This window comes from Triturus cristatus, chromosome 3_1, assembly GCF_964204655.1.
Source record: "Triturus cristatus chromosome 3_1, aTriCri1.1, whole genome shotgun sequence".
Taxonomy (NCBI): domain Eukaryota; kingdom Metazoa; phylum Chordata; class Amphibia; order Caudata; family Salamandridae; genus Triturus; species Triturus cristatus.
Window position 1 is genome coordinate 123239636 of NC_140583.1, and position 19199 is coordinate 123258834.

Sequence of the window (19199 nt, forward strand, 5' to 3'; positions counted from 1 at the left end):
TAGGCTAAGGGGACTGGAGTCCACCCTTTACAAAACAGCGGCGGGAGGGGGTGGGGATGGGGTAGGAAGGAGGTGTTCAGGTAAGTCCACCTCCGACTTGTGTCCTGATCTTCAGTCTGTGACCCAGAACAAAAGAGATTGTGGCACAAAAATTACAGAGTTAAGGAGGAAGACGAATACTTACATAGAGATAAATAAGGAGTAAAAAAGAACCTGCGAGTAGCCAGGAGATAAAGAGAGAGGAAAGGTAGGGAGGCGGAAGAAAGAGTCACGAGGTGGGATCAAGACCAGGCAACTGTGCCTCATTCTGCCGGACAGCGTCCATTTTGTCAAGGACCCGCGATTGGCAACAATCGCCATACCACCTTCTCTGAATAATTTCGACTTTTAGTCGATGAAATCAACCTTGGCTCACCGCGCTAACCCTGACTACAAAACTGAGGCCCAGGAGTGAGAAGAAGGAATGAAAACACAGAATTAAAAATGCCTCTGGAATGCTAAGGCGTGACCGGTTCTCTTGTGGAAAAAAAAACAGATCCGAGACATTGCTCCTCGAGCAGTACCTTCAGCCTTCTCAGCGGCGCTCATGAATTTCATAAATGCAAGCCGAATTAGCAATTGGACCTTTCCCCAAGCCACGTCTATCACTGAGCGCCATTTCCTCTCCGATAAGAATCTTGCCTGACCATATCTGATTCACCGGCTCGCGCCCACTCCATGGCAGCTTTTCAACATGTTCCACAGACGACGTGAAAACAAACTTGCCTGGCTCAGCTCAACATTTTTCTCTGCAAAGAAAAGAGGGCTGGTTCCAGCAAAGGACAAAACAGTAAATGAGAACAGAATGTATTTTTTTTTGTCTAATGCCACGCTCGGGATTGGCCTCTAACCTTTGCCTGGTACTGTCAGCTTTCAAATTGCACATTTCTGTAAACACCAGAGAAGAATAAACACATATAAAAAAGTTAAAGAAATGGAAGTGATGCATATAGCTTTCAGTCAGCCTCTTTATATTTCAGTCTGTTAACTTGCCATTTCCTGGTTGCTTCTGCCTAAAATAGCTCCCAGCACGGGTAAGAGGCTCCATTGCTCATTGCCCTGTGAGGGAGGCCGTTTTGCATGGTCACTTGTGCAGACACCTGGAATGTGTCCAACTCACAGGGCACACCCAAGTGTGACACGAGATGATGCGTGCTCTTCATATGGTCATCCAGTGAAGAGCTGATAGATGTCACACAGTGAACACAGGGTGAGCTGGGATCCCCGCACAGAGCTGTAATGTGGGGCTGGGTTGGCTGCCCCGCTCCTTGCAGGCCTGTAATGCTAGAATGGAAAACGCCATGTGCGATCAACGAAAGGGGAACCTCCCAGTCTCCCCTCTGCTGGCAACGGATGGTGGTCCAACCCAGTCTAGCGTTATTGTGATGATAAATGACAGCCCGGACTACGGGGCGGCGTGTGGGATTCACAAGCATGCAGTGCGTCTTTTGCCAACTCAAAGCATAACTGCGGCCTCTCCTGTCACGCGGACACTGCACAGGCCCCACGTGCACAGGAAGGGGTGAGATACTGTTTGGCCACCAGACACAGACAGGAAAAAACATCCAACTATCCACCCATCCCAGAGAGCCATTTGTAGATCATGGAGACATCCCCTGGCCAAGAACAGGTCAAAGGTCAAGCGAGTGATGAAACCGAGGCTCTGAACAGTGATATCAGCCAGGAGCCTCGATGACCCGACCATCCAGAGCAAGCGGCTGGGGAAGGGCTATTCATCCAGCCTTTAGTTCTGCACCACTCACTGCTAGCACTCTCACATGTCAGGAATGGTGAAGGCCAGCTTCTGCACAAGGAGATGATGGACGGAGCGCTGAAACTTTTCAGACTCTCACCCCCAGTCACAGATTTGGGTTGTGTTGTGAGCGTGGTGTGTCTAAGATGATTCAGCCTATAATTCAATGTGCAATGAAAGTAGTATGCACACCACACACCAGGATTAGTTTCACTCCTACGGAAACACCGAGTTCCTTTATTAAACCTTCTGTCCCTACGTCACGAGTTGTGACTATCGGAACTCAAATTGGAGGGGTTGCCCAAGGAACACCCCTGCAGAGCAAGTGGAAATAGGCTGAACCACTTCCTTCAACATAACAGGCTGAATCCATCATGTTTCTTTAGCTCACTTCGCCACCCAAGTCCATACCCAGCCATACGTAAATCAATCTTGACCATGTTCCTCATGAGAACAGTCCAGCCCAAACTGCAAAGCCAGGTCCTCCCTGGACTGGAAACAAGCATCCTAGGACCGGGTTCAGGGTAACACCCCTCATCAGCCAGGCTAGCTTGAATCTAGTGGCAAAGTGAGCAAGGGAACCACATCTGGGCATAAATTATCAACGTAGGGCAAACAAAGCAAACACAAGGAGATGATGGACAGGAATGATGAAGGCAAGCTTCTGGTCAGTTCCAGAAATCACTGGGTCTTGACTCCAGGACATTCTAGCGACTGTCAGGGCTCAATACCAGACCATGAGTATTGTACTTAGGAGGCACAGGGAACAAACCTAAACCCCTGCTTAGATAAGAGTGTTAGGTTTTAGAGTGTTTATCAAAAGTAGGGGTTGAGGAGAGCAGAATTGCCATTGAACAGAGCATACCTTTCTCTTCACTGATTGGCTGACTACCTATTCAGGTCATGTAAGTCAGTAATGCAGCATGCTGTCTGTCTAATTGAGCTCTGGGGCAATTTTGAGGGGAGAGGAGCTCAAAGAAAGTGGCTCTTTGCCTGTGCTCCTTCACATGCCCTAGCATTTTCCTGATTATTCCAGAGCAAATGGAGGGGACTGGGCCAGTGCTTAATTTGTGCCAGTGGTTTCCGGTGCTCGGCGCCAGCACTTACTTGTCAGCACCAACTCTAGTGACAGTCCACCACATGGTGGCACTGTTTTGAGATGAGCACAACAACCATGTTTAGTAAGTCAATATACATTTAAAATGAATAATACCAGTCTCTCATGCTGTCATTTTAGCTCTGCGGCCTGAAATTGTCTGAATTGTTACACTTGTAAGAGGTTGATGGTTAGGGTGTTATGTTGGTACTGCCATTGTCAGCGATGGCAGGGTATCGGTGGTGCAGGCCGCACTGACCATCCGAGAAGGGCCCGGCACTTAATTATTTACAAATTGAGCAATGGACTGGACAGAGTAGACCGCTTTATGGCCTTCTCTAATCTGAAGCTAGCACAAGCTAGCAGAAAAAGCTTTCCGCGCCCAGCAAATGTTCACAGCACAGTTCTAAACTTGCTCTGGTAATCTTTGAGTTGACAGTGAAGCAAGCAGACGCAGCTGCATTTTGTTTGCACCATTAACGTTTGATATTGTTGTATTTTACTGAAATGGCACACAGATGAATACATATCTGGTGATTTGTTCCATGCCTTAATGGCGAATTTCAGATTGTCTTGTTGATTCAACAATATTAGTATGCATGCTGGTATTTCTAGGCCCATACTTACAATGAGAAATGAGAAACTACAACTCCCAGCAGGCTTAATTCTGTAGCCTGAAAAAGAGCACCGACTAGAAGTCAATCACCTGAGTGGGTGCGTATTAGCACTTAAAACAAGAGTCAATAAAGGAGAAGTCAGGAACTCCTCACTCATTTAAGAATACGATTAAGAGCCTTTTAAGGCACATGCACCCTAAATAACTAAAATAAATAGCATGTTTTGCATGTGATATGAAAATCCCCCTAGTGCAGTGTGCAGAGGCAGTAATCATGTACCCACCATGGGCAACACTGTACCATAGAAGCAGCTTCCAAAAATGTTAAATATGCAAGATTTTTAAATAAACTTTAATGATAAAGTATTTCAATAACAAAAGCGACATACTCATCAAAATCTCAATATAGCGAGCTATTCTGAATCAAAATAAAAGAAGAGAGAATATTAAATAAAGGAGTGATAACATGACTCACATATTCTACTGAGAAAAGCAACATTTGCTTTTTAATTAAGATAGTCAAAGGCAGAATGAAAAATAAGAAGCTCTGTTAACTTGTAAATATGCAATAACATACCTTCATGGAATTTTTTTTTTTAAGTGTCGGGAGATTTCTATATAATTTTCAATTTGTTCTTGTACAATTTCTCTCTTTCTGTCACGCGGAGGAAGATAATTGTGTTATGCTCTTCTAAACCAGAAAAGGAATGTTGTAAATGTTATGCCATTGGCTTTTGCTGCGTCATATCTAAACAAAAAACACCATATCCCAGAGCTTTTTTGTCTGTAAGAGCTTATGTAATAGTAACTGTGAGAAATCAGGTGTATTATACGGTGTGGTTGTGTGACCTCACCATGTAATACACTAATAATTCCTTTAGTACAAGTCTGATTTCATTTGTTAAACCTTAGCTCAACTCTGGGTAGTTGTGGCTCTGAGCAGTCAGGCTTCAACAGAGGAACAAGTGTAAAGCCTTTAAACAGCACCACAACAAATGTCGAAGAAATACACGAGACACTCAAGAAATCCAACACCAATTTATAAAAATAGATTAGAGTTTTATGAATGTTTAGACACAAAAACAATAAAGATCCACAAGAGGGTTCCAGAGATACAGATTTTACAAGATATAGTTTAAACACCACTTTTCACTTAACCATTACAAGCAGTGGCAAATATAACAAATTTGACAGAAACGTTTTCTAGAAAAGCTTGGGAAGTATGAATGTGGTTACGTGGAGTTACTTTAGGCAACCAACTCTGGCAGGGAGCCAGTCAGGGGAACCAGCAAGGGGCACAAAAACAGTTACCTTGATAAGAAAGGCAGTCTCCAGCTCAGTTCCCGCATCAGTGACTCCTTGTCATAGACGTTGAATGCTGAAGATGCATCATCCGGGGGCCTTCATGGGGCTAATCCTCGGGCCACGGACTTGGTGTGGCTTTCCTGGCCACAGGGATCGATGTCCCTTGAAGTCCTCTCTGGCATGGCAGAAAGCCAGTTGCCACTGGGCTACTCGTCGCCCGGGACAGCAGTTTCAGCTGTTTTCTTCTTTTGGCGGTAACTGGCCTTCTGGGAGACATAGCAGCCTACAACAACTCTCTCAGGTCCAGCAGAATCCGGGGCCACTTTTGAGTGTCTGGTCTTGGTCTTTTGGGCTGCAGTGCTGCAAGCAGCAGTGACCCGGGAGGTAATGGTCACTAGCCATTGGACTACCAGGATCCCTCCTGCCCGATGACAACTTCCTGTGAAGTGTGGCATCTAGCTATCCCAGAGTGAACTATTCTGCCCACTCTCAACATGACAGAACCCCTCTCTCAGTCTCAAGAGCTTGGTGCCCACCCTAGGGGTATGGCTACTACTGGGCTACAGCCCAAGGGAAAACTGGTTTGGCAACTGCCTGTCAACTCACACAATCGGGTAGCCCCTCCCACGTGCGCTTGCTACTTGCCCTTCAAGCTCACCTGGTGGGCTAAAACCTGTGTGCTTTCCTGCCAGGGAGATGTAATGCTTCTCCTCCCCGCATATTTCTATTGTGTCCTTTCCTCGATCACTTGTTTCCCCTGGAGGGCAAGATGCCGTCTGTGAGGACAGTTCTTGTGTGCAACTGTAAACGGGACCCGAATACCTTGGGTAACTGAAGTAACAAATACATTGGATTTAATGCACTGAGTCTTCTGATATTTTACAGTACCAACTTCAGTAGTCATACATTAGCAGGGCATAGGTGTCTGCTTGTAACTGCACTTACCAGTGGGGCTACTAGCCTTTTCCACAGCAAAAACAGCAATGTAGGGTTTTTACTGCTGGAACTTTCAAAAGTACATGTTCCCCTTTTAAAATACAGCACCCTGCCTTAGCGCTCCATAGACCAATTTTAGGGTGACTTATACATAATAAAAAGGGAGGACTGGGCTTTGCAATTAAATTAAATGGCAAATAGCAAGGCAGGGGCCGCATGTATGGCTGTCATGCCGGTCCCCGATGACGGCTCAGGGAGTGGGGCGGGCCCGTCACGCGCACTAGTGACGCAACAGGCGCGCTTCATTGGGGATTGGTTTGACCGGTTCGCGCCCCGGAAGTGATAATGATCACCTCCGGGGCTCGCATCGCCCAGACGCCGGTTAGAACCGGCTCCTGGCTGGATCTTGAGGGTAATAAAAGGCTGGGGAGCGGCGAAGACTGCCTCTTTGCTCGCCATTGCCACTGCCTGCACAGGGATCCGCTCAGCCTCGCTAGGAGACTGTATTTAAATTTCTCTTTGTGTTTTTACAGGTCGGCGTGGTGTGTTTCCGAAGATGGAGTCAAGCTGTCCCGAGGGAGACACGGGAGATCCGGCTGCCTCGCTGGGAGGCTTTATGATGTTCGTGCTTTGTCTTTCAGGTCAGCGTTGGGGCCCCCCACCGGAGCACAAGCTGAAGTCGGCGGCGAGTTGCAGCGTGTCAACAGAGAGAGCCAGGCACTTTAGAGCACCCGGCTGCGCGGGAACCAACAACGGCTGAAACTGGCGCGGCAGGGAACTTGGAGTCACACGCATCGCTGGAGGTTCAGTGAGCGGTTGATGATTGCTGTGAGCTACGAGTAAGCAGTAGCGGGCAGTTTTTGGTGCTGTGTGCGAATTTTAAAAGAAACAGGTGTTTCAGCGCGTTGGGAGCGCGATCGGAGCCATTTGCATCTGCGGTTTTAGAGCAGCCAGGTACAGTGTACTGAGCGCTGTGTGCGAATTGTGAAAAAAGCAGGGGATAGCGCGTTGGGAGTGCTAGCAGGGAAATTTGCATTGGCAGTTGTTGAGCAGCCAGGAACAGTGTGCTGAGGCAGGGGCATTTAAAGCAAATAGGGCAGCTGCCTCGCACTCGGCAGACACAGCAGCTCTTCAGCCTTGTTTGGAGGCTTCACTTGAACTGTTTTTGTAATTTTAAGGCAGACAATCAGCGAATGGTACAGCGCTCAGCACGTGGTTGCGGCGGAAAAGAGCAGCTGGTGTACTGAATTGGGGTCGATCAACAGCTGAGCCGCAGCGTGGTTTGGATGACTTCTTCTTGGATTATTAGCACGAGAGGGACCTCAAGGGGACACGGACAGGCCTGCATTCCAGCGCTTCCGAGAGCCACGCGGGTTTGGGTAATACTCACCCGACCCACTGGATTAGCTGGTGGGCGTGGCTCTGGTTGCGTGGGTGCTTGTGGCCAGTCATGTACCCCCTACGAATTGCACGGTAAGGGTCTGGGCAGCTTCCAGGCCGGGGTGGGCTATGGGGTGTGTTAGTGTAGGCTGCTCCAAGGGTGCCTTTTAGTTTGTGGGGAGGCACTGTTAAGTTGGGGTAGTGGGATACACATTACACTTGACTGTTTCAAGCATTTTACCGTTGAAGGTGGAGTATGGCTCAATGGTTAGAGCAGCAGACCCTGAAGCAGAGTTCTGGCCAGGAACCAGGGTTCGATTCCCGCCTCGGCGGGGCTCGGGCTCAATTTCCTCGGACCTGTCTATTCTCGCATCGGTGCCTATTCTAATCACGGGCCCCATGCTGCAACTCTGGGCAATAGCTTGCTTAGCCTCCACACCGGCCCCAACAGCGCTAAGGATGCCTGGCTTCACCCTGGGGGTGCCCAGGAGTGGACACTTCACAGGGAAAGCCAGGAGGGGTTCCACAGCGGTATGAGTATCAGCGCAAGGAAACCGCAAAGGCGACACCGCACGGTGGCCGTCTGGTGACAGTGCGCTCTATAAGTACCTTGACATTTACATTTACAATGGCCAATAAGGCTAAGCGGGGCAAGCAGCGCTCTCGCATGGAGAACTTGATGGAGGCAATGATGCGAAAAATGGTTGATATGGAGGATAGATTAAAAAAGGTTGATGAGATGCGACAGTCCATTGCGGACCTCAGAGAGAAAGTTGATGGGCACGACGAGGTTGAAGACAGGCCCAGACGGTCCAATGTGGCTCCCAAGGCAGCATTCCCTCCCCTAATCAAAAAGAGTAGAGCTAAAAAGGGGGGGGCACTGAGGGGTGAAGGGGCAAATGGCCCCATTGAGCCAGTGGCCCCTCTGCCGGTTCCACAGACAAGCAGGGATGGGGGGATCCAGGTTCATCTGGGGGTAGTGAGCCACCGGTCAGTGGTGGGGGTGTTCCTCCAGCAGGTTCAGGAGGGCAGCCGGGAATGGCGGGCAGTAGCCCGCAGCCCCAGTTGCCCCTATGGGGGGGGCCCCGCTGGGGTTTCCCAGTTCCCCAGGATTTAGTATCCAGTTTAGCGGCGGTTCTCCCTTGGTTGAGTAAGGTTGGGAACTGGTCCCCGGCAGCTGGGATGTCTGGCAGCGGGGAGGACTTACTTGGTAAAGCCAGGCAATTAGTGACTCAGTTGGATGGGGCATCGGGGGGTATGCCCGGGGAAGGGATGGTTGCTCCAACCCCTATCACTCCAGTGGGGGATGCAACCCCTGGTGGGGCCAGCAAAGAATTGCCAGCAAGCAGCTCAGGTGTGGACTCAGCAAAGGAGAAGCCAGCAGAACCAGCGGGGGCAGCCGCAGCAGGTAAGCGGCAGATTTGCCCGTGTTAGGTGTGGGGAATGCGTGCACCCCTAGAGAACAGCTGGCAAGACGCAGGAAGTGAAAGAGATTTGGAAGGGGAGCTATATCAGTATGTTCTCTTTGCTGCTTGATGAAACTGAAAGGGAGGAGGCCAAGAAAAACAAAGATTGGATGCTCCCTAGGGAGTGGGCAAGTGAATTGCAAAAATATAGGATTGAGGAAACTTTGATTAATTGGGTGAGGGGTTTTTCAGTTTACATGGCTGTTATGGCAGAGCGTTTCCCAAACTTGGCAGCAGAAATGGCATGCTACCAGAGCAGGATCACTGGGGCACACAACAAATATGGTGGGGTAGGATGGAAGGAATATGATAAAAGCTTCAGAAGAGCTAAGGCCTCAGATCCTGCCCTCACTTGGGACCAGATTGATATTATTTCCTGGTTAAACCAATTTGGTTGTGTGTCACAAGACAGTGCCAAGGGCCAGTCCTTTCAGTCCTTTTGGTCATTTCCCACCGCTAGCTCCGGTAGTGGGGGAGGTAAAAAAGGGGCGTGTTGGGACTTCAGCATGCACACATGCACTAGGACTCCAGGCACGTGAAAGTTCAAACATGCATGCTCTTTCTGTGCCAGTACATCACCCCCGAATCCAAGTGTTTTAAGAAATCAAAGGATAGAGGGAGAAAGAAGCAGGATTGATGATATTTCTCTGAATAAAGCGCGTTTTCCCTTTATAACAACTGCATTGATCCCATGGTTAGATACACATGTCCCACATCTGCCAGGTTGTTGCTAGACGGTTTCAGATATGGTTTTAGGATTCCCGCTCCAGATTATGTTGGGACACTGAGTGCAAGAACCAGCTATCGGTAAGGGCCAACCCAAGTGTGGCTGCAATAAAAATGGAGAAAGAGCTGCGCCTGGGCAGAGTAGCAGGGCCATTTGACACCATCCCAGTTAGGAATCTTGTCCGTTCCCCTAAAGTCCCTAAAAAAGAATCAGGGGAGTTTAGGTTGATTCATAACCTGTCTGCACCTAGGGGGAAATCCTTGAATGATGCTATTGATGATGAGCTGTGCACAGTCAAATACTCATCCTTTGATCAAGCTGCTGAGATGCTCAGGGGTTTGGGCCCCGGCGCGCTGCTGGCGAAATCAGACATCGAGTCAGCCTTCCGCCTGTTACCAGTCCATCCTTTAGACTTTCATCTTCTGGGCTTTCAGTTCCAGGGGAAGTTCTACATGGACATGTGCATGCCTATTGGTTGCTCTGTCTCCTGCGCCTACTTTGAAAAATTCAGTTCATTTTTGGAGTGTGGGAGGGCACTATGGGAATTTTGCTCGCTCATGCAGAGTTTCGGGGTCCCATTAGCATCAGGGAAGACGGTCGGGCCATCCACAATTATTGAGTTCTCGGGGATAGAGTTAAACTCAACCCAGGGTTTTCTCGGCTGCCCAAAGAAAAGATCACTAAGTTCAGGTCAGCCTTGCAGCAGTGCTTGGATAAGGAGAAGGTCACGCTGCATCAGCTGCAGCAGACAGACTTTGCTTTGCGTGTCATCCCTATGGCACGACCATTTTCGCGATCCATCTCACAAGCCATGTCAGGTCTCAAAGAGAAACACCACCACACCAGGCTGTCTGCTGAGGTGAAGCAGGATATTCGGATTTGGATGGCATTCCTGCGTGACTTCAACGGAACGGTAATATAGCCCGGTCCGCTCACTTCTTCCTCTGAGTTGGGTTTAATGGCTGATTCTGCAGGTAGTGAAGGATTTGGCGTTATACTGGGCACCGAGTGGGTGGCACAGCGGTGGCCGGCATGGTGGGTGAACAACGGATCGACAGACAACATTGGCCTATGAAGGGGCGTTTTGGGCATACTGTACTTTTTGGGGAAGGAGTGGGGGAGAAGTGGCATGACACTGGGGCTGTTCTGTGTTACCTGGGGGCGTTGAAAGAGGAAGGGTGCTCAGTGGCAGCAGCTAGGCGACATGTAGCAGCAATCTCTTTCTTCGCGCAAGCAAAGGGTAGGGGGACCCCATGAATATTTTCACAGTCAGGAAAGCTCTGAAGGGATGGCAGCGCCTCCAGGGGTCACAACCGGACCCAAGGCGGCCTATAGGGGTTGATCTCCTGCCATCAATACTTGTAGCTCTTAGCCAGATTTGCAACACTGAGGCAGAAGCCCTTTTGTTCCGTGTCGCGTTTTCACTGACATTTTACGGCGCATTTAGAATTGGAGAGCTGGTGTCCAAAAGCAAGCAAGATGAGCAGGGTGGTCTGCAGTTTAGCCATGTCAGGATCCAAGGCGACTCTCTGGTCATATCTATTCAGACATCTAAGACCGACTAGGTGGCCCGCGGGGAGGGGGTGGTGCTGCGCTGGGCGCAGGGGAATCTTCGTTGCCCTATCACCAACCTGGAGGCCTTTTAGAGACAAAGGCCCAGGAAGACGGGGAGGTCATTGTTAATTAATGCTGATGGTACCCCACTCATGAGGTTTCAATTTAAAAGGGTCATGGACATGGCAGTGCAGAAGGCAGGTTTAGATCCCAGTAGCTTTGGAACACATTCCTTCAGGATAGGGGCTGCCACCGAAGCGGCGGCGAGGGGTTTCACCAAGAGCGAAGTGCAAAACATTGGCAGGTGGTCCTCCAATTGCTATAAACGCTATGTGCGGCTGCATATGTTATGAGAACTGCTCAGACCGTTTTTTCTGATGCTGGGTTTCTTTTCTGCTTATTTTGACAGTTTCTCGACGCCTGTTACGTAGGAGGGAACCTGGATCGTTGCAAGGACGGGTGCACGCCCGGGACCAAGGAACACGCGTTGTGTGGGTTATTGATCATTCATATGTAAGACGGTTAAGTAACCTTTTTTCTTTAAGGCAACTATGAGAGGAGAACAAGGCAGGCATGTTTTAGGTTATCATTCCATGGACAAGGGGGACTGTGCTGGGGTCAATTCAGGGGCTTAGTGTTGGATCTGCTAGACAAGGAAAGTGCTTGCCCCAGCATTATTATCCTGCAGCTGGGAGGGAACGATTTGGTACACCTGGATGGAAGGGGGCTGGTTGAAACAATAATCACTGAAGTGGGTTGTTTGGCACGGCTATGTCCAGGGTCCATCGTGGTTCGGTCACAGATGGTGCCGAGATTCCAATGGTGGGGGGGAGAGTCTGTGAGGGCATTGAATCACTCAGTGAAGAGAATTAATAACAAGTTGGCGAGGTTATTCAGGGCACCACATTTACAGATGATCACCCATGGGTGCATTGGGAGGGGCATGCTTCTTAAAAGACGGCGTCCATTTGTCCAAATTGGGTAACAAAATCTTCATGGAGAATCTTCTGGCTTGGCTAGTTGGATTTATAGACAGGGCATGACCTTTCAGTGAACGATTGGGGAGGGCCTGATTGTCGGGCACCTATGCAGGCCGGTGGCGGTAAGGTCATGATTGGTGAGCATTCAATTTAAGGTCTTTAGAGGGCGGCGCCATTCTTGAATGGGGTCACCCAAGGGGGAGGGACAAGTGGTCTCTCATGGAACTCCAGGGGAAGTTACAGACGGTTGGTTGGAAGGGTGCGGGGGGAGGAGAGTTACGCTTCCCAGTAGGCTGGTTGGCCACCCCTCACGCGCACAAGGGAGCAAGTAAACGGCGCATAACTGCAAGGACCCCTTATGGAGATAATCTGCTGGCATAGCGGTTGCTCGGGGGGAAGTACCCTCCCGGTGAACGGCCCTCCTGCGCATGCGTACTCCGGTTGGAGTGCGGATATGATTTTGATCAGGATCTGGCGCCAGTCATTTGGCCTTGCCGTAGGCTCAAAATATTGATACGCAGAAAGATAAAACGTTATTTGATTATGGAATGTTTAGATTCGGATAGGAATTCTATGTATTAGAGATATGTTAAGGTTAGAAAACATGACATATGTACCTATCAATGTGGGGAACAACCTTTACAACGCAACTTTTACAACGCACTACACTTACAACGCATTTTTTACAACGCACAATCCATTACAACGCATGACATTACAACGCATGACACTACAACGCATTTTTAAAAACTACCTTTACAACGCATTCCATTACAACGCATACTACCATTACAACGCATACCATTACAACGCATAATATTACAGTACACTATCCAACACTTACCCTACTGTTGCACCCCCTGGAGTTAGAATAGTAATTTTTACCCCTATACTATCCAACACTTTCCCTACTGTTGCACCCCCTGGAGTTAGAATAGTAATTTTTACCCCTATACTATCCAACACTTACCCTACTGTTGCACCCCCTGGAGTTAGAATAGTAATTTTTACCCCTATACTATCCAACACTTTCCCTACTGTTGCACCCCCTGGAGTTAGAATAGTAATGTTTACCCCTATACTATCCAACACTTACCCTACTGTTGCACCCCCTGGAGTTAGAATAGTAATTTTTACCCCTATACTATCCAACACTTACCCTACTGTTGCACCCCCTGGAGTTAGAATAGTAATTTTTACCCCTATACTATCCAACACTTTCCCTACTGTTGCACCCCCTGGAGTTAGAATAGTAATTTTTAACCCTATACTATCCAACACTTACCCTACTGTTGCACCCCCTGGAGTTAGAATAGTAATTTTTACCCCTATACTATCCAACACTTTCCCTACTGTTGCACCCCCTGGAGTTAGAATAGTAATTTTTACCCCTATACTATCCAACACTTACCCTACTGTTGCACCCCCTGGAGTTAGAATAGTAATTTTTACCCCTATACTATCCAACACTTACCCTACTGTTGCACCCCCTGGAGTTAGAAAAGTAATTTTTACCCCTATACTATCTAATACTTACCTTAAATGCAATTTAATATTATGCGTTGTAATGGTATGCGTTGTAATGGTAGTATGCGTTGTAATGGAATGCGTTGTAAAGGTAGTTTTTAAAAATGCGTTGTAGTGTCATGCGTTGTAATGTCATGCGTTGTAATGGATTGTGCGTTGTAAAAAATGCGTTGTAAGTGCATGCGTTGTAAAAGTGTGCGTTGTAACGACATACATCCTATCAATGTAATCAATGTAATACAATGGACTTTCTGCGTATTATGTAAAATTGTATAAAAAAATGTTTTCTTATTAATGTTTAATAAATACGGCCAGGGTTTAACGACCGCTAATCCAAAAACCCATTGTGATAAACGATTTGACGCCTTAGGAGTTAACGGGAGGCGGCAAATCTGGGCATCGGTAAGAGGGGCCCTCTAGTAGGTATTGTAGGCAGAGGAAGAGGGGGTCTAGGCCATACCTGGCCATATAGCAAGGCAGGGGCCGGCATCGGACACACCGCATGTATGGCGGTCGTGCCGGCCCTCGATGGCGCTTCGGGGGGGGGCAGAGCCGTTGCGCACACTAGCGACGTGATGGGCGCGCCTCATTGGGGATTGGTTTGACCGGTTTGCGCCCCGGAAGTGATAATGATCACTTCTGGGGCGCGCGTCGCCCCAAACGCCGGGGGCCAGTTAGAACTGGCTCCTGGCTGGATCTTGAGGGTAATAAAAGGCTGGGGACCGGCGAAGACTGCCTCTTTGCTCGCCGCTCCCACTGTCCGCACAGGGATCCGCTCAGGCTCGCTAGGAGGATGTATTTAAATTTCACCCACCCACCATCCCCTAAAGCAGGGTTTTCTAAGGTTCGTATTGTTGTGAATTTTTCTTTTCAGGTTGACTTGGTTGTGTTCATCATGTGTATTGTTGTTTATTTTCCCGTTTGCAGGTGATTTTATTGTTTCTTTTACAGGAAATGTCTATTGTCATATTTATAGTGCTATTCCTTGGTCAGCGGTAAGGTCATGATTGGTGAGCATTAAATTTAAGGTCCTTAGAGGGCGGCGCCATTCTTGAATGGGGTCGCCCAAGGGGGAGTGACAAGTGGTCTCTCATGGAACTCCAGGGGCAGTTACAGCTGGTTGGCTGGAAGCGTGCGGGGGAGGAGAGTTACGCTTTCCAGGAGGCTGGTTGGCCAGCACACACACGCACAAGGGCGCAAGTAAATGGCGCAAAACTGCAAGGACCCCTTATGGAGATAATCTACGGGCCTAGGGGGTGCTCGGGGGGGGGAAGTACCCTCCCAGTGAACGGGCCCTCTGCGCATGCGTACTCCGGTTGGAGTGAGGACCTGGTTTTGATCAGGATCTGGCGCTAGTCATTTGACCTTGCCGTAGGCTCAAAATAGGGATACACAGAAATTTATTATGGAATGTTTAGATTCGGATAGGAATTCTATGTATTAGAGATGTGTTAAGGTTAGAAAACATGACATATGTACCTATCAATGTAATTAATGTAAAACAATGGACTTTCTGCATATTATGTCAAAATTGTAGAAAAAATTGTTTTGTTATTAATGTTTAATAAATATGGCCGGGGTTTAACGACCCCTAATCCAAAAATCCAATGTGATAAATGATTTGACGCGGGCAATCTGGGCACCAGTAAGAGGGGCCCTCTAGTAGGCATTGTAGGCATAGGAAGAGGGGGGTCTAGGCCGTACCTGGCCATAGTCGAGTTAGCAGTTTAACACTGCTCTACCAGCCTGCAGTGTTGGTCTGAGAGACATGGTTTACATTGTTGTACTGCTGGTGGCACAACTAGTGCTGCAGTCCACAAGAGACACTTCAACTTGCAGTCCCTAGGTACCCCTAATACCATATACTAGGGACTTACAAGTAGGGTCAGCTATGCCAATTGGGTGTAAGCCAATCAAACATATACCACTTGCAGGGTCAGAGCACATGCACTGAGTCATGGTTTTACAGGGATCAGGGCATTTCAGAACCATCACACTAATACTTAGTAGTGACAATGGGGGCAACAATTGGGGGTGAGCCTGAAAAAAACCTGTTCACTTACAATAACACAATTTACCTGCTAGATTTCCTCTCCTTTCTTTTACATAAACCAGCCCAATGCTTATATCAGAGGCACTGACAGCTCTATTTATCAGATGTCCTTAGTGATTAATAGCTAGCATTTATGGGATCAGCACAGAGGGCTGCCCTAAGTGCCTTCATGCCACTCTGACATTCAAGATCCTTCTCTCGCTGCCATGACACATCATGTGACCAGCAGTAACACCCACTGTAGCAATCGTAGGTTTCAATGAAGTCACCAGCTTGCTTGAGGGACATGCACATGTCAGTTGAGCTAGCTACAGTCTTGGAGTTCAGGGCATTGAGCTGGCTCTGGCTATTGGGCTTTGATAAATCCCATCCTCTAGAGGTTCCTAATATCGACACAAACACCCACAGGTCAGTCATCTAATCATCCTGCTCTGGGTCTACCAAAGTTACTTTGGGAACCGCTTCCTTTTGTACATTTCAATTTCTCCCACTATCAGAACAGGTAAGTGAAAAAGCCCCATAGATTCTCCCCGCAACACTCAGCAGAATCTTTATGGTCTACCAACAGATTTAGATTTCCAATTTTCAAATTTTTGGCATGTCCAGAAGAGAAGATCTACCAGCAGGTCAATAAGAGAGCTCGATTACCTGGCGCTCCAGTTGCTGGAGGATGTCTGGATAGGCCTTATCTGCTGGGGAGGAAGGAGGGCCCCTCCTGATAAAATCCGATGACAGCACCGAGCCCACTTAGCATGATAAAGGGGAGACAGTGGACCTGCAAGCCATCTTCTAAATGTGGTGTAACAGGGACTCGCCCTGATGATTACCGCTAGGCCTAATCAAAACTCCCTGGGGGTTACTCGTTTTATTGTTTTTAGTCAAGCCAAACCACACAACAGACCCCACAGACTTTCTTGCACTTGAAGTGGCATCGGCAATCAAAAGGAGCAACGTACTAACCAGCAGTGGGACAGAGAGTCCCTAAGTTCCCAGTGACTGATGCATGACATTTATTTTCGAGCAAATCTGAGTTTTGAAATGGATGGAAAAGTCCATGTAAGGGTGGTCTCTGAAGTAATTGTACTGGATACCTCTAGTGGTCATACGCTGCCCAAGCTTTGATGAGTTATACTCACATTAAATATTCAAAGACACAAGCTACATTTAAGGAACTGCATTATCAAAGGGCCAAGCAGTCTACAATGTTTTAATTTATGATGAAGCTGGACTTCCTTCTGGTCCCAATTGATGATTGTGAAATGCTCTGCTAGTCCTAAAATGGTGGCCATCTTGGCAGATGACAGACTGCCAAACAGAAGCATCAGTTTGGGAAAAGTACAGTCAGCATGCTACTTATCCACTTTGACATGAGTGAAGAAGGGTAAGTGGAACTGAAGGTTACCTAGCCTGGACGGGGAAGTAAACATCACTTCATCATATATTTGGGATACAGGCTTCGTGAAAGTCATGGTGAGCGAGCCTGTCTATGGGTTCCTTCTCTCACTTACGAAGTGATCAGTTATGCAGGGGTCTTTATGAGTTTCATGGAAGATGGACTACCACCGACCCCCCCATGTGTAAGTGACCTTTCAATGGGCGAGTTAGCACTTCTATCTGCCTTAACTAGGACACTACTCAGTACCACCGTGAGGAGCTTGGAGTGAGTTGCAAGGTTTGGTCCTAACATGAAGTCATCATTCAGCTATACCAGTACAAATGGTTCCAGACCAGACTTTATCTGGTCCTTGGTTTGCTGATAGGTTTGAGGGCCTTCGTCATACTAAATGATGCGACTGTCTACTCAGTCTCTTAGAGCAAGCGGGTGGAAGCTGATGTTGCGAGGACCTGGTCTGTGAGAATCCTTTTAAAAACTCTGGGAGTGATCTAAGATGAAGGGGCACCAGTGCTGCCCAGTTCACCCAGAGGTTCATCCAGTCTCATCATAACTCACGTGATCTGGTTCTGCGGGCTGTCGTTGGCAGAGCCGCCATCCCCCGCCAGAGTAGGAGCATTAACGTCACCTGCGCTGCCATGCTAACATCTGTCTGTAAATGGACTACAACGCCCAGTGGTTTCTTCCATCACGGCTGCAGAGCCCTTGGTGTCATTCAAAAGCAGGGGCTCACTACAGAGGTACCAGGGGCTACTGGATGTCACGCTTTTCTGTGCCAGTGCAGTGAGCCAGGGGTTCCTTTTGAACTTAGCAGGAATCTCGCGTCATCCACTGGAGTTGACAAATGTACACATTGTGCACATTCAACTGCTACAGCATCTGAAGCATATAAACAGGGGCACTGATGTCACTGATGCGATGACATTTGAAGCCCTCAGAGCAGAGAAGCTTCTGTCAGTATCTCTGCTTGAAGGTGCCTTTCGGCTCCTCTGCACTCCCTACTACTGTCGAACAGGGGTTTCCCTCAAGCCTGAGCTAATGCAAGACGTGGAAAAGTACAGGTGTTGCCAGGGAGATTTTTTGTGGCTACAGACAACTAGATGCCTCCGGTTTTGTGAGCAGTGTTACCCTCAGGCTACCTTCTTTTATCTACAATAGGTGTCAGTGCAGCCTGTCATCCACTGAGCAGAGGGTAATCACTGTTTATCGTCCCCAGCACTGACAGAAAAACTGAAAGCTAACCAATTAGTGGGCAATATTTGAGGCCGTGTCTGCAACATGAGAGGGAAAGTAGCTTAGTAGTTTAGATGTCTGTCAAATAAAGAAACCTGGGCTCTTGTCCTGCTCGTCCCATTTCACATCATTGTGTGATCCTGAGCAAATAACGCCAGCCCCCTTACCCGCAAAGGTTGGGAATAGTTAGAAATGGGGTTACACAATTTCCGAGCACTCTGAACCTGACTCACAAAGTTGTTTTTTCAATGCGTAAATATGGCTTGTAGCTCGAAACTGGAGAGTAAGTCACAGCTAAGTCAGGAGTAAAACTGAATTACTCAGAGCGAAAACTTTATGAAGGGGGCAGTATATATGAACCGGGTCGTATATAAGCATATCGGCACCTGAATTTATGAACTCTGAAATCATCTGTATAAACCGGAACCAAACCGTAAGGGAATTAGAATTGTTATGTAATTGTAAATTGTATTTATACTGGGTGCATACTTCCCCAGACGAGGCATTGATGCGCTATGAAGCCAGTAGAATGCTACTCCGGAAACCAATGTGAGAGGTAGAAAGTACTAGATTAGTAAAAGTGGGCATAGCTAGAACTTTCGACTGCCTAAGTCTCAAACATTGTATACTGCATGACATATATAATATATACCTCATCTTGAAATAAGGACCTAGACCTTTTGAAGCATGTTGCAATACATGAAATGCATAATTTTTTTAATGTCCTTACATCTTTAGAACTGAAAGTAACATAACTGTTATGATGGCTGGTTTAATTTTGTACCACAAACTAAATAAAGCTTACCTTAAAACGTTGTTGCTCGATTTCCATTGGTTGACAATAAAAATGAACACATGAACATATAAAATGCCCAGATCCCTTGTCATTTGCCCGAGTTAGGCCCAGTAGGAGTTAGTTTCCTTCTTGCATGTACATGTATCCTTTTTTCCTAAGGTTGCCTTCTCTTTGTCACATTAACGTTTGATACACATTTTGCATTTGTGACGCTAGGAGTGGTCTCGCAGAAATATCGGCCTTGCTGACACAGAACACTTTGTGAGAATACTATCACACTCCCTTGGCATTAGTGCAAGACCTCTCACATGTGTAATACAAATGTGTTTATTATTACATTCATAT